This window comes from Vulpes vulpes, chromosome 13 (assembly GCF_048418805.1).
Source record: "Vulpes vulpes isolate BD-2025 chromosome 13, VulVul3, whole genome shotgun sequence".
NCBI lineage: Eukaryota > Metazoa > Chordata > Mammalia > Carnivora > Canidae > Vulpes > Vulpes vulpes.
The window spans coordinates 33010712-33024381 of NC_132792.1; positions in this window are offsets into that span (position 1 = coordinate 33010712).

Here is a 13670-nt window from a genome sequence, read left to right on the forward strand (position 1 = left end):
ATTCAGATCATTTTTCATTTTCTCTCTCTTACTTTTTGGCATATTCCAGAATCTCTATAATAACCATGTAAACTTTTATAATCAGGATTAATAAAAGGTAAAAACATTTTTTTAAAAGATTTTATTTCTTTATTAATGAGAGACCCAGGGAGAGACAGAGACATCAGCAGAGGGGGAAGTAGGCTCCCTGCAGGAAGCCCAATGTGGGACTCAACCCCAGGACCCTGGGATCATACCCTGAGCCAAAGGCAGCTTAACCGCTGAGCCACCCAACTGCCCAACGTAAAAATTTAAAAAGAAAAAAAAAATCTAGTAGAAACGAAAAAGAAAATACAAAGGCCAAAGCATTTTGTAGACTTTGGGGTGAAAGACCATACCAGCTAACAAGTGTGTTTCAGGTTGTCTTATCCGAACAAACCTCAGCCCAGGGATGGTTTCTGATGTCACTAACAAGCTTTGCTCTCCCAGTAAAGGTGCTCACATGGCAGCCTGGCTGCTGACATGTGGCTCTGCTCTGGGCAAACCATTTCATCTTCCGGGCCTTACTTCACCCTTCTGAAGGTTGAGGTCCATCCAGTGTCAAAGTCCTAAAATTCAATTTCATATAATCTAATGTGTGTTTTTCTAAAACCATCTGCTGGAAAAATATTCTGCTTTGGCTAAGAAGGTTGAATTCTTTCAGACACACTTGCTTCCTGCCAGGCACTGGGATGAATTGGACATAGTCAGGCAAGGAGCAATCCCAGCTTTAAAGGCATTACCAACTGATGAGAGGGCCAGATAGGAACAGTTGATGGGGATATGTTAAAAGTAGGTATGGAGAGCTGAAAGCACAGAGATGGGCGTTTAGACCAGTCCTGGGCTTGGAGATGTTCTCCAGGAAGAGAGAGTATTCAAGCTGAGTTGTAGTGGAAAAAACAAGGTAGCCTGAAGGAGGAGGAGGCCTTCCATCCTTGCAGTGCACTGGACAGTGCTTAGGGCATGAGCATGATCAGTTTTAAAATCCAAGGAATTCGGGCAGCCCGGGTGGTTCAGTGGTTTAGCGCCTACTTCAGCCTGGGGTGTGATCTTGGAGCCCCGGAATCCAGTCCCATGTCAGGCTCCCTGCAGGGACCCTGCTTCTCCCTCTGCCTGTGTCTCTGCCTCTCTCTGTGTCTCTCATGAATAAATAAATAAAAACTTTTTAAAAATCCAAGGAATTCAAGGCCTAAAGACTTTCTAATAGTTATTCAACAAGGCCAGTGAGTGGTTAGCACCAAGTAGATCGTGTCCTCCATTGTGATGTTCTTCAACATCTGGGAGGACAAAAGAGACACTATTTTTTTCCCTTTAATTAACATACAGTGTTATATTAGCTTCAGGTATACAGTATAATAATTCAACAGTTCTATACATTACTCAGTGCTCACCATGATAAGTGTACTCTTAATCCCCTAATCTATTTCACCCACCCCCACCCACCTTTCTGGCAACTACCGGTTTGTTCTCTGCCTAGTTTTGGGGGGGCTCCTGGGTGGCTCAGTCAGTTAAGCATCTGCCTTCAACTCAGGTCATGATCCCAGCATTCTGGAATTGAGCCCAGAATCAGGCTCGATGCTCAGTGGGGAATCTGCTTCTCCCTTCCCCTGTGCCAGCCCCCAGCTCATGGTCTCTCTACCAAATAAATAAAAACCTTTAAAAAACAAAAGTCTGGGGGTTTTTTGCTTCTTTTCTCTTTGTTCATTTGCTTTTCTTCTTAAATTCCACATATAAGTGAAATCATACGGTATTTGTCTTAGTCTTACTTCATTTAGCATAATGCCCTCTAGCTATCCATGTTGTTGCAAATGGCAAGATCTCGTTTTATTTATGGTTGAGAAATATTCCAGTGTATATGTATATCACTTTTTCTTTACCCATTCACCTATCAGTGGACTCTTGGGCTGCTTCCATATCTTGGCTATTATAAATAATGCTGCATTAAACATAGGGGTGCATGTGTACTTTCAAATTAGTGTTTTTATTTTCTTGTGGAGATACCTGGTAGTAGAACTGCTGGATCATATGATAACTCTATTTTTAACTTTTTGAGGAAACTCCATACAGTTTTCCACAGTGGCTACACCAATTTGTGTTCCCACCAACAGTGCACGAGGGTTGCTCTTTCTCCACATCCTTGCCAGTACTTGTTGCATCTTATCTTTTTGATTCTAGCCATCCTAACAGGTGTGAGGTAATATCTCATTGTGGTTTTGATTTGCATTTCCCTAATGGTTAGTGATGTTGAGCATCTTTTCGTGTGTTTGTTGGCCATCTGGATGTCTTTGGAGAAGTGTCTACTCAACTCCTTGCCCATTTTTAAAATTGGATTATTTATTTTTTTAGTGTTGAGTTGTATGGGTTCTTTATATATTTTGGATACTAACCCCTTATTGGATATGCCATTCACAAATATCTTCTCCCATTCAGTAGGTGGCCTTGTTGTTTTGTTGATGATTTCTTTTGCTGTGCAAAAGCTTTCTATTTTAATGCAGTCCCAATAATTTATTTTTGCTTTGGTTTCCCTTGCCTGAGGAGACATACCTAGAAAAATGTTTCTATGGCTGATGTCAAAGAAATTATTGCAGGAGACACTATTATTAACAGAAAAAAAAATCTGATTTCTAGGGTAGTCAGCCCTTAACTTTTCCCATGAAGCATTTTAAAATTCCTACTGAGAGACCACCTCCACTTGGAATCTCTGCCTCTCTGATACCCTCCCTATTATTACCTTTCTCACTGCCCTTGCTACCACCACCACCACCATCTGTAAGACAGTCAAAGCTCCCTTTTGCTAAATTAGACCTCTCAGAGCACAACTCACATGAACTGGGCCACAGAGAGCTGCTGTGAGCCTGGCGTGTATCTTTGGACACATGCCTAAGGCCCTTGCCCTTTTCCCCATTGATAAGATAGAGAAAGAATGGTAATAAAAGCTAGATATTATAACCAGGCCAAGACACTCCCCACTGAACCTGTGTCCTGCTTGGAGAGACTGGTGGCCGATTAGTTTTGTAGAACCCGTGGCAGGCCCTGGCTGTGTGGCAAGGTTTGCCTCGGGGCACAACCATGAATTTCCCTCCGGCTCTCTGCTCTAGCCCACTCCGAAATAGAAACAAGGATTGTGCACAGCCTTTGCCCCGAGTGTGAGTCCTGCAAGCTTGCAAGAGAGCTGCTCAGCTCTCAGAACGGTTTAGACGGTCGTGGGAAAGGAGAGGGAAACAGAGGCAGAGGAAGTGATGGGTTGGCTGATGCTTTTGAAATCAGGGCAAGTGAGAAGGACCCCCCACTGCCTCCAAGCAGAAAGAAGGGAATAGCTTCAGAAATGAACTGCCCTAATTGGGGTCCCTTCGAGGATCCACCGTGAGAGAGCAGCTGTAATACTAAGGTTCATGCTAGCTGCTGCTAAACATCAACTGCAACATTTTCAGTGAACATGACAAAGGTTTATTTCTTGCTCCTGTGACAATTCCTGGCCTGTATTCCTGAATGGGGGCAGCTTTTCCGGGATAGACACCGTGTCTGCGGGCTGCAGGGAACTCTGGCTGAAACGTTGAGGAGGCCCTCATGGGGAAGGAATGAACAGGATGAGACTGAGAAGCCATCTTCCGATCCCTCCACAAAGCCCTGTGTATCCACTGTGCTTCCCCTTCTGGATCATAGTTCTCACGGTGGAATGAGCACAGACATTGTAATCAGATCTGTGTTTGAATCCTAGCTCTGTCACTTCCTGGCTGTGCCATTATGGATGATTTACTCTCTGAACCTTGGTCCCCTCATTTGACAAACAAGGATGCTCATACCTCACGTGGTTGTTGGGAAGATGAACCGACATTTAGAACATTTACATCAATGCATGTTCTTCTTCTAAGCAGGGCCCCTTGACTAGTTCTTGAATGGCTCTTGCTGCTTAAAGGAATCCAGAGAAATGGTGTTAGGGTGACTGCCGTCTGGAAAAAAGAAAAGCAGAATTACCTGCCTCTTTCCTCACCCCTAAATAAATCCAAGATTCCTCTTACTATCTTGGAGTGGATGCCTTTCTGAGCATGATTCAAACCCCAGAAAAATGAAGGAAAGCAATGGTCAATCTGACTATAGAAAGATAAAATATATATCTGCCAGGGGGAAAAAAATAGATGTAGTGAAAGAGAGATGGCAAACTGTGAACAACATTTGTGACCATATCCAGAAGACCTAATTTCCTTAATAGAAACGGACAAAGGCTATAAACATTTCCCAGAGAAGAAATACAAATGTCTTTTAAAAAGTCGAAAAGATGCCCAACTTCCCTCATAATAATATAAATGTAAATTAAAACTACAATTAGATACCAGCTTAAACCTTTCAGATTGGCAAAGATCAAAAAAATTGGTAACGCTGTTAGTGAAGGTGTAAGGAAACAGACCTTTATCTATATTGCCGATTGAAGTGGAAACCGATTTGCTTTCATGGAGACTAATTTGGTAATTCTGTCGACATTTAAATTTCATATACACTTTGATTTAGCAATGCTACTTTATAAATTTATCTTGTAGATACTTGGATATAAATTACTTAAAGATTGGCAGCAACCTAACTATCCATAAATAGAAAAGTTGTTAATTAGAATATGATAATGGCATATAAGTGAGTGCAGGGTTAACCCTATATGTGATAAGATGCAGACTTTTCCAAAGTGGAAAAAGATTAGCACAGGGTAGCGTGCATTTGCAGTGCACTCTCATTCATGTTTTGAAAGAGTAAGTAGTATCACCCTCATTTTGCAGTGAAGAAAGTAAGGCTCAGAGGAAGTTAGACAGCTAGCCCAGAGCTATCACATAGGCTGTGGTTAGACAGAAGCTGGCCAGGTGCAGGGCTATCTGGTCTCTCTGGTAATGAAATCCAGGTTCTTCACACCTAACCTGGTAACCGAGGGACTCTCCTACCCTGTTTTCTACGTCTTCGCTTCATATACTTCCACTAACAAGACTGACCTTTCCTGCATTTCCCCACACGCGTCTTTACTCTCCCACACATCTCTGTGTCTTTGTTCATGCTGCTTACGGTTCTGGATCAGCCAGATCAAATGCCTCCTCCTCCAGGAAGCCTTCATTGAGTGTCCCAGACAAAATTAATCTTCGCCTCTTCTAAAACCTTGACTTTACCCCATTCAGAAATCTTTGGAGGATGGGCTCTGGAGGGAACACAAGACAGGAGAGGAAACAGTTATTGTGAGCCTACTTTGTGCCAGGCTCAATGCCAGTGCTTTTCCATGAGTCTTCTCACCTAGTGTGTTAAGTATGTATGATTGGGCCATAAAATCACTGAGGGGAGGCTCCATGTCTGATTGGTCTGGGCATCTCTCCAAGGGCCTAGCACGGCCCCATTCCTTCAGGGCAAACAATTTTTGAGATTCTACTACATGTCAGGCACTGTGTTCGGTGTGGGAAACTAAAATGAATAGGATGAGCAGGGCAGAGTGTCAGCCCTCCCGCTGTCTGACTACAGTGAGGGAGGCACTAAATCATATTTGAACACTGTTCATAAGGTCGGGTGGAAGATGTTTGGTGGATGGGTGCCTGCATCTGATTGCATCTGTCTGTTGCCTACCTTCACCTCAAAACTTGCACAGTTCATCATGAATCCAATCCTGTGACTCCTCAGTGCTGGGGTTGTACAGGTCTCCCTCTCACACTGCCTAGAACTGCACTGTCTGATGCTGTAGCCAACAGCCGCAGGTGGGCATTTACATTTAAGTTACTTAGAACCTCAAAGAGGCGGGAAAGCCTGAGAGTTGGAGGTGGCGTCCAACGCACCACAGAGTCGCAGAGGACTGGCTGTTTCCCTGAGAAAGCAAGCACCCCCCCCCCAATCTCTCTAATCCTCCCTTCCTCCACCAGGACCGGCAGCAGCTGCAGCCTCATAGCTGCCGCCTCATAACGGAGGGCCCGCCAGCAACCCCGCCGGCCCCCCCCCCCCCCCCCCCCCCGTACACGGGGCACAGGGCACCACACAGGACTCTCGGCTCTCCTGACACGCCCACCGGCGGTGCAGCCGGGAGCCCTGAGGCCCCAGTGGCCTCGCAGTACAGACCCCCGAGGCGGCAGTGGCCTGTACACGGGCTCCCCTTGCCCGCGTGGGCCTTGCTGCCATCCCCGGGGCAGGGCCTCCCGGGCGTGGCCCGAGTGCGGCGCTCCTGCTCCTGCGGCTGCCGGCAAGCAGGCCTGTCTTCCTGCCGGGGCGTGGGGGTGGGGCGGGGCCTGGCACCCTGTGGGGAGGACTGACCCTGACCGGCACGGCCTGTGACCTCCTCAGGCTCTCAGCCTGGCCGGGCGTCCGGAGCCGGCCGCCAGGGGGAGCGGAAACCGTCTATCCTGAGGAAGGTGGGGGAGGAGGGCAGCTCCCAGGGTGCTCAGGGCTCCCAGCCCCGCGGAGGCGACGGTGCAACAGAGAACGTTCGAGAGACATGAATGCAGGATACATTTTCATGTTGTGCGTGAATCTCCCGGTCGATGTGACTCTGAAGGAATCCCTCAGGGAGTCAAATCAGAAAGTCCCGAAGCAAGGTGTCTCGCGCCCACCGCTTCCCGGGCCGTTGTCGGTGGATTCCTCCAACGGGCCCTCCGCGGCCGCGGCCTCGCCGTGGACGGCCACGTGTTCCCTGACAGCGGTCTCCTCAGGCCTCTCGCTCCCTCGGCATTCTGCAGTCGCTCTTATTATAGCTGTCACATGGCTTCAGAACTAAATCTAGAAATGAGATGAAAATTCAATACGTGCCTCAGCGGAGCTCTGGACCGTTCGCCGTGCTCCGTCCCCGCCTTCCGCGGGGAGCGCACTTTGCCGTCAGGCCCGTCCAGCTTCCACGCACACTGACGTGGCGTCCCCCGGAGAGGACCCCGCCGCCTGGCGGCCGGCTAGGCCTTCCCTCCCCGGCGAGCCGGGGTGTCATTGCTGAGAGAACTGAGAAACTTCCCAAACTGCGCTTCTGCCTTCTGGATTAGCCCCTGTGTCGCCGTGTGCTGTGTTTTTTCATCTCCAGCGTGTTTGCGTATCTTTAGAGAGCACTAAGTTACACTCCTTATGAAGCTGTTCCTTTTTTTTTTCTCCCACAGGCAACACAGCACAGAAAATTTCTTTCCAGGTGATTCCTCAGACCTAGATGGCACCATGTCATTTTCAAAACAGCACTGAAAGGTACGTATTACTCTCCCCATTTTGCCGATGAAGAAATGGGAAGGGTCCCCGGGAGTGTCTCAGCCAAGGCTGCACAGCAGTTCCCCCACGAAGTCCAGATTTGAAACCGGATTGCTTTGTTCTCTCCTCTGATGAACTTCTGGAGGACAAGAAACCTGTTAGGTCAGAGTCTCTGAAGCCATCTGGCACCTGGGCCCGCAGCTGGCCCGTCCTAGGCCCTCAGTGCCCGTGAAGAAGGAAGAAGATATGGAATACACAGAATAAGGAGGTGATAAAAAGAATCCGCAGGACCAAAATGGAGTCCCTTGTGCTAGACCCACATCCCCAAACTGGGACTTAATACCTAACCTGATTGCAATTTTCAACCCTTCCCAGGAGTGTAATCTTAACTGGTCAGTCTGGAATTGCCTGGTCAGCACAGGTAAGAGAATTCACCTCATAAGGAAACCCTTCTTGTCCCCTAAAGAGAGGTGATTTTGCCCAAAATAATCCTTTTTTTTTTTTTTTAAATCATGTCCTTGTCTTGCCTTTAAAAACCTTTCCCTATATGTAGCCCTTTGGAGCTTCTTTCGATTTGCTATATGGGATGCTGCCCGATTCATGAATCATTCAGTAAAGCCAATTATTATCTTTAAAATTTACTCAGTTGAATTTTTATTATTTAGCATGAGGCAAAGCAAGAAATTACCAGACCCCTGGGAGCCGAGGGATAGACTGTGCTTTATTGAGCTTGCTGGGGGCTGCTGGGTGGAATACATACATGGTCTGCTGGCCTCTCTTTCCTACCCTTTCCGTGCTGATTCCATTTTGCAGTCCTCAGCTCCAGCTCAGTCCACGGAGAATGGAGGCCATGACATGAGAGTGGGTGGGGGCAGGGAGGCAGGGAGAAATCCAGCGACGTGCCTGCACTTGCCTGGGCACATTTCAGCCAATGCCAGCCCTGCTCTACCTGGAGCCGTGCAGGCTTCTTACCTTCAGCCACCTTCAGGACTAAGGTGGTTTATTGAGGACCTACTTTGTGCCTCTGATACTTGGCAGAGTTATTTTATTTAGTGCTCTCAAAACACAGCAAGGCTGTCTCTTTGCTATAGTATGAAAAAGAAGCCTCAGAGAAACTAGTTACTGATCCAAAGAACAAAAACCTTTTTTTTTTTTACCTTCCTTTGTATACATATTTCCCAATTTAAATGTGTGTGTTTTTTTTTAAAGCGAATGTATGCCAAGGAAATGGAGAAAATGTGGATGTTCTGAGGAGAAATTTTACTAGGATCTGTGGATGAAGGGGTTTAGGGTAGAGAAAGGGTGTGGTTTGCTTTGTTACAGAAGAAGAGCCGTGTGTTGGTGTATGCCTGGAGAGGCTCTAACAGGGATAGAGGAACAGATATTACCTGAGAAGGAGGGCAGGTTTGGGGTGGCAGCCTTGGGAGTCAGAGAGAGTGGTCAGAACTGAGGTGCCTGGGAAGGTCTCACAGTGGCAGGGGCCACTTCATCCGGCCTGCTCCCAGCTTATGGCACCAGCTAGACTCAGGAGGGTACAGACCACTTATTCTTTCTCTGTCCCTACAGGTTTCTTACCCACTGAGAGGTGCCTCCTCCTGTTTTCTTTTTTAAAAAATGTATTCATGAGAGACACACACAGAGAGGCAGAGACATAGGCAGAGCGAGAAGTGGGCTCCCTGTGAGGAGCCTGATGTGGGACTTGATCCCAAGACCTGGGGATCACAACCTGAGCCAAAGGAAGACACTCAACCACTGAGCCACTCAGGTGCCCCAGGCGCCCCCTCCTCCTGTTTTCTGCTTATCATCTTCCAAGTCAGTGTGGGCCGTGGGCGAGCAGCACAGGTGTCACCTGTTCAGAAATGGAGAACTTAGGCTCACCTCATCTGTTGAATAAGAATCTACATGTTAACAAGAGGCCCAGGTGACATGGTAAGCAGTTGAGTTTAAGGGGCTCTGGCTTACAACTCCCCACACCCTCCCCAACTTCCAGCAGCATCCCTCTTTGCTGGGTCACCTTGCACCTGCAGAAAGATCCTTCACCAGTGTTCGTTTTTAGGCTCCCCCTAAGTCCAGCCCCCTTCTGCCCACCTGCACCTGGCCCCTGGGAAACATGTGTGGGAGAGGGGGAAAAATCTTTCCTCTGCCCATCTTAGGTGCTTTGCCTAGGGCCCTATAAATTAGACTGAAAAAAAAAAAAAAACCAGAATAGTAAGAGAAAACAAATAGAAGTTTAGTAACATGTACATTTGCATGAGGAGCATTCAGCCATGAGTAACTCAAAGGAGTGGTTAGAGCTTGGGCTTATAAAGCATGACAAAAGAACAAGAAAGTCTTAGAGAAGTGACAAGACAAAGGAAAAGAACTTTGAGCTCCCAGGGAAAGCAAATATATGGGGAAATGAGTGTCACCTTTAGCAAGGTTTGTTAGGTAGACCCCATTGGTGCTTGTAAGAGTCTAGAGTTATCTCCGGTGATTAACTTCTGTCCTTCCTGGTAGAGAGGGCAGGGGGAACCGCTTTACAAATGTCCTGCTTTTAGGCAAATAGCGGGAGGTCAGGGAGCTATTCTTGTATCTGCTTCTTCTCAAGTCCCTTTAGCTCAAAATAATCCTTATACCAAAGTGGCATATTGGGGGTGGCATAGTCTGCTACTCTTCACATGCTCGCCTCTTACTCTCTCATATCTGCCACCTGGTAGAGTGATCCTTAAAGCAGAATGGCTTTCTTTTAGAATTCCTCAAGTGGGGTCAGATACTAACCACTCTTCCTCCCAAATCCAGGGAACACATTTTAGATTCTCCAAGTGTTCTCTCAAAGCTTTTGTACGGAAGGAAAAAGTTTTCCTTGAGGAAACCAGCGAGGGTCTTAGGGTACCAGCGAGGTCTAAAAATTAAACTGACAAAGACATGAACAGCAGAAAAACACAGGTTTACTTGCTGTGAGTTTTATGTGACATGGGAGCCTTCATAGGAAATGAAGACCTGGGTATTTTTATGCCATAGCTGAAGAGTGGTATAGATGAAGCTGTGTAGAAATACGATAGATTGAGGGGTATGAAGTAAGCATAGTGAACTGAGGGGAGGCCTGTTTATTAAGGTTCTTGTTGGTGTTGAAGGGGAGCAGATTTTGCCACCCCAAGATATGCTTCTTTGGCATATTGATTATTTTAAGCTGTTATTTTTAAGAAACTGCAGACACAGAAGAAGCTTTGAAAACTAAGATGTTTCCTTTTCATAAGAGACATTTAGATTTATAAGAGGAATCTCCATTAAGTAAGGATGCCTCCCTGTTTGTAAGATGAAGAGAAGGATGACTAAATGTTTAGAAACTCTTATGGAATGAAGGAGGTGATAGCTTAAATCTGCAGAGCAACCTTACCTTGTTTATTGTGCTTTTCCTGGGAATCTCCCAGAACTGATTCCCGGCCCTGACATCTTTGTCTTTAGCTTGAGATGGTACTTAAAGCAATGGCTCCTATCATGTCAGAGACTTCCTTTATTTTCCTGGATCTCTCCCATGGATACAGAAGGTATACATGTTATTAAGCTTTTGTTAGTTCTCCTCCTGTTAACCTGATTATGACAATTTAATTATTAGGCCAGCCAAAGAATGGAGTAGGGAAGAAGGGAAAACTTTGCAGCCACTACAGTGTCCCATTGTCTTCAGATACTAGGATGCTCCTTTCCTCCAGGTGAAGGGAGGGCACCTCTCGCAGGAGGACTTTCAGACCTATTCAGAGAAGGGCAGGGGAAGGTCACAGTGAACTTTCTGCTTCTGCTGTTTTCTCATACACCTCCCACTTAAAATAGCCAATATGCTATTTTTAAAAGTTAACCTTAAGAATAAACATGCCTGTTATTTTACCAGCAAAAAATGAGTTTAGTTGGAACTCGCAGAGGTCTGCAATCCAGGACAAGCTAAGGCAAAACCATTGGCAAGTGCAGAAAACAAAGGTGAGGAATGCTCTTTTTTGGAGGAAAGGAGAAACTGGACAGGCTGCTATGAACAAAAAGTCCATTGACTAGTACCATTATTTATTGAGTAAACTGGGAGTTTGGTATACAGTGGCTTTTAGATGGGACAATGTCTCATTGGCTGGGCTGTTGCTGAGGAGGAGAAAAGCCTTTCTTCCTTTTGCTAGAAGAGTAAAGGAGTATCCAGGTGCATGGACTAGGCTTTCTGTTGGGTCTGTGATGGACAGTGAGCAGTGTTTAGGGTGTGAGGGCTCCCCCTGCTGGCCTCCTGGCTTCATTCTAAATGAGATTTCCTTTTACTAATTTTCACCAAAAGAGCCACCCAAAACAAAAAAAAATTCAACTGAGTAAATCTGAAGATCTAATTGGCTTTATTCTACGATTTATGAATTGGGCAACATCCCACCTAGCAAATAGAAAAGCACTGCAAGGAGCTGTACTAAATGGGAGGTTTTTTTTAAGGCAGAGGGGAAGTGGGACAAAGAAGCCATAAACAACAACAAAAAAGATTATTTGGGGCAAGGGCATCTCCCTTTAGCAGAGTGTACTAGATGATGGGAGGCGGGTTTCTTATCAGGTAGATCACCTCATTGGTACTGCCAGGAAATTCCAGACTGACTGGTTAAGATTACATTCCTGGGAAAGGTTGAGACTGCAATTAGGTTAATCATTAAGCTGTGGTTTGGTGATGTGGCCCTAGCACAAGTGACTCCATTTTGGACCTGTGGTTTTCTTCTTAACAATGGCAAGGTGCCATATTTTGGGGTAGCATTTCTGAACCCCATCACTTCCCACACTAGTTGAGGTGAAGTAGATGTATTCCTTCTTTTCCGTGATGGGAACTAAGGGGGTGCACAGCTCAGCACGCTGACATATCTCTCTTTATGGAAACCCTCCCTACCATCTGCTTCCATGCCCAGTGAACCCCCAACCTTCTTGTAGGGGGGCTTGGAGGGGGGTCATAAGCAAAGACAGTTCCCCAGTCTCTTAGAATGTCTCACCTAGGTGTTTGTATTTGTTATCCATTGCTGTGTACCAAATTACCCCAAATTTTAGCACTTAAATCAATAAACATTTATTATCTCACAGTTTCTGTGTGAGGATTGAGCTGGGTCCCTCCAAAATATATATGTTGAAACCCTAACCTTTCCAGTACTTTAGAATGTGACTGGATTTGAAGATAGTGCCTTTAAAGAGGTAGTTAAGACTAAATGAGGTCATGAGATGGGCCATGATCCAATATGACTGGAATCCTTATAAGAAGTGGGAAAGGGGGGATCCCTGTGTGGCTCAGTGGTTTAGCGCTTGCCTTTGGCCCAGGGTGTGATCCTGGAGTCCCAGGATCGAGTCCCCTATTGGGCTCCCTGCATGGAGCCTGCTTCTCCCTCTGCCTGTGTCTCTGCTTCTCTCTCTCTCTCTATGTCTCTCAGGAATAAATAAAATCCTTAAAAAATAAATAAATAATGTTTAAAAAAATAAGTGGGATAGGTACCAGGGGTTGTTGCATACAGAGGAAAGGCCATGTGAGGACACAAAGGGAAGGTGCTGTCTGCAAGCCCAGGACAGAAGAAATCAAACCTGCCAACACTTTGGTCTTAGACTTCCAGCATCTAGACTATGAGAAAATAAATGCCTGTTGTTTAAGCCACCCAGTCTGTAGGACTTTGTTATGGTGGCCTGGCAAACTGATATACTGTGAGTCAGCAAAGCACAGCTTAGCTGGGTGCCTTAGGCTTAGGCTCTCTCCCAAGGCTGCAATCAAGATGTCGTTTCAGGCTGCGGTCATTTCAAGACTTGACTGGGGAGGATCCACTTCCAAGCTCACTTTCATGGCTCTTGGCAGGCCCCTGGTCCTCACTGACTGTTGGCCAGAGATGTCAGTTCTTTGCCAGGTAGGCCCCTTCATAGGGCAGTTCACAACATGGCAGCTGGATTAACTCAGAAGAATAAGGGAGCTCAATAGAAGCTAGTCTTTCAATAACCTAACCTCATAGTGACACCTGTCACTTGTACAATATTCTGTTTATTAGGAGTGAATCACTAGGTCTAGCCCACACTTAAGAGGAGGCAACTACACAAATGCAGGAGTACCAGGAGATGAGGATTGTGAGGAGCTATGTTAGGGGTTGCCTTGCACTGTAGACTAGTACTCCACTTTAGGATTGAGGAGTCCTTAGCACCTATGACATTGCTTTATGTCTTTGTCTTCGAATTGTAGACAGCAAGGAAAGGGCCGTGTAACATCCTGTTACTCCAGTGACAAGAGAGAAGTCAGAGAGTGTAGATACATATCCCAGTGGATTTGGTGGTAGGAAGATAAGGAAACATCTGAAGGGTTCTATTTTCCAGAGAAGTAGAAGGTGTGGTCATCAGCTAGAAGTGGGACTATGGAAGATGTGACAATCTTGGCTACTCATACAGCAAAGACTCATGCTCCCTCACATTCCCCTTCCATTATTCTAGTGTTAGCCAGCCAGGAACTACATATCCCAGACTCCCCTACAGCT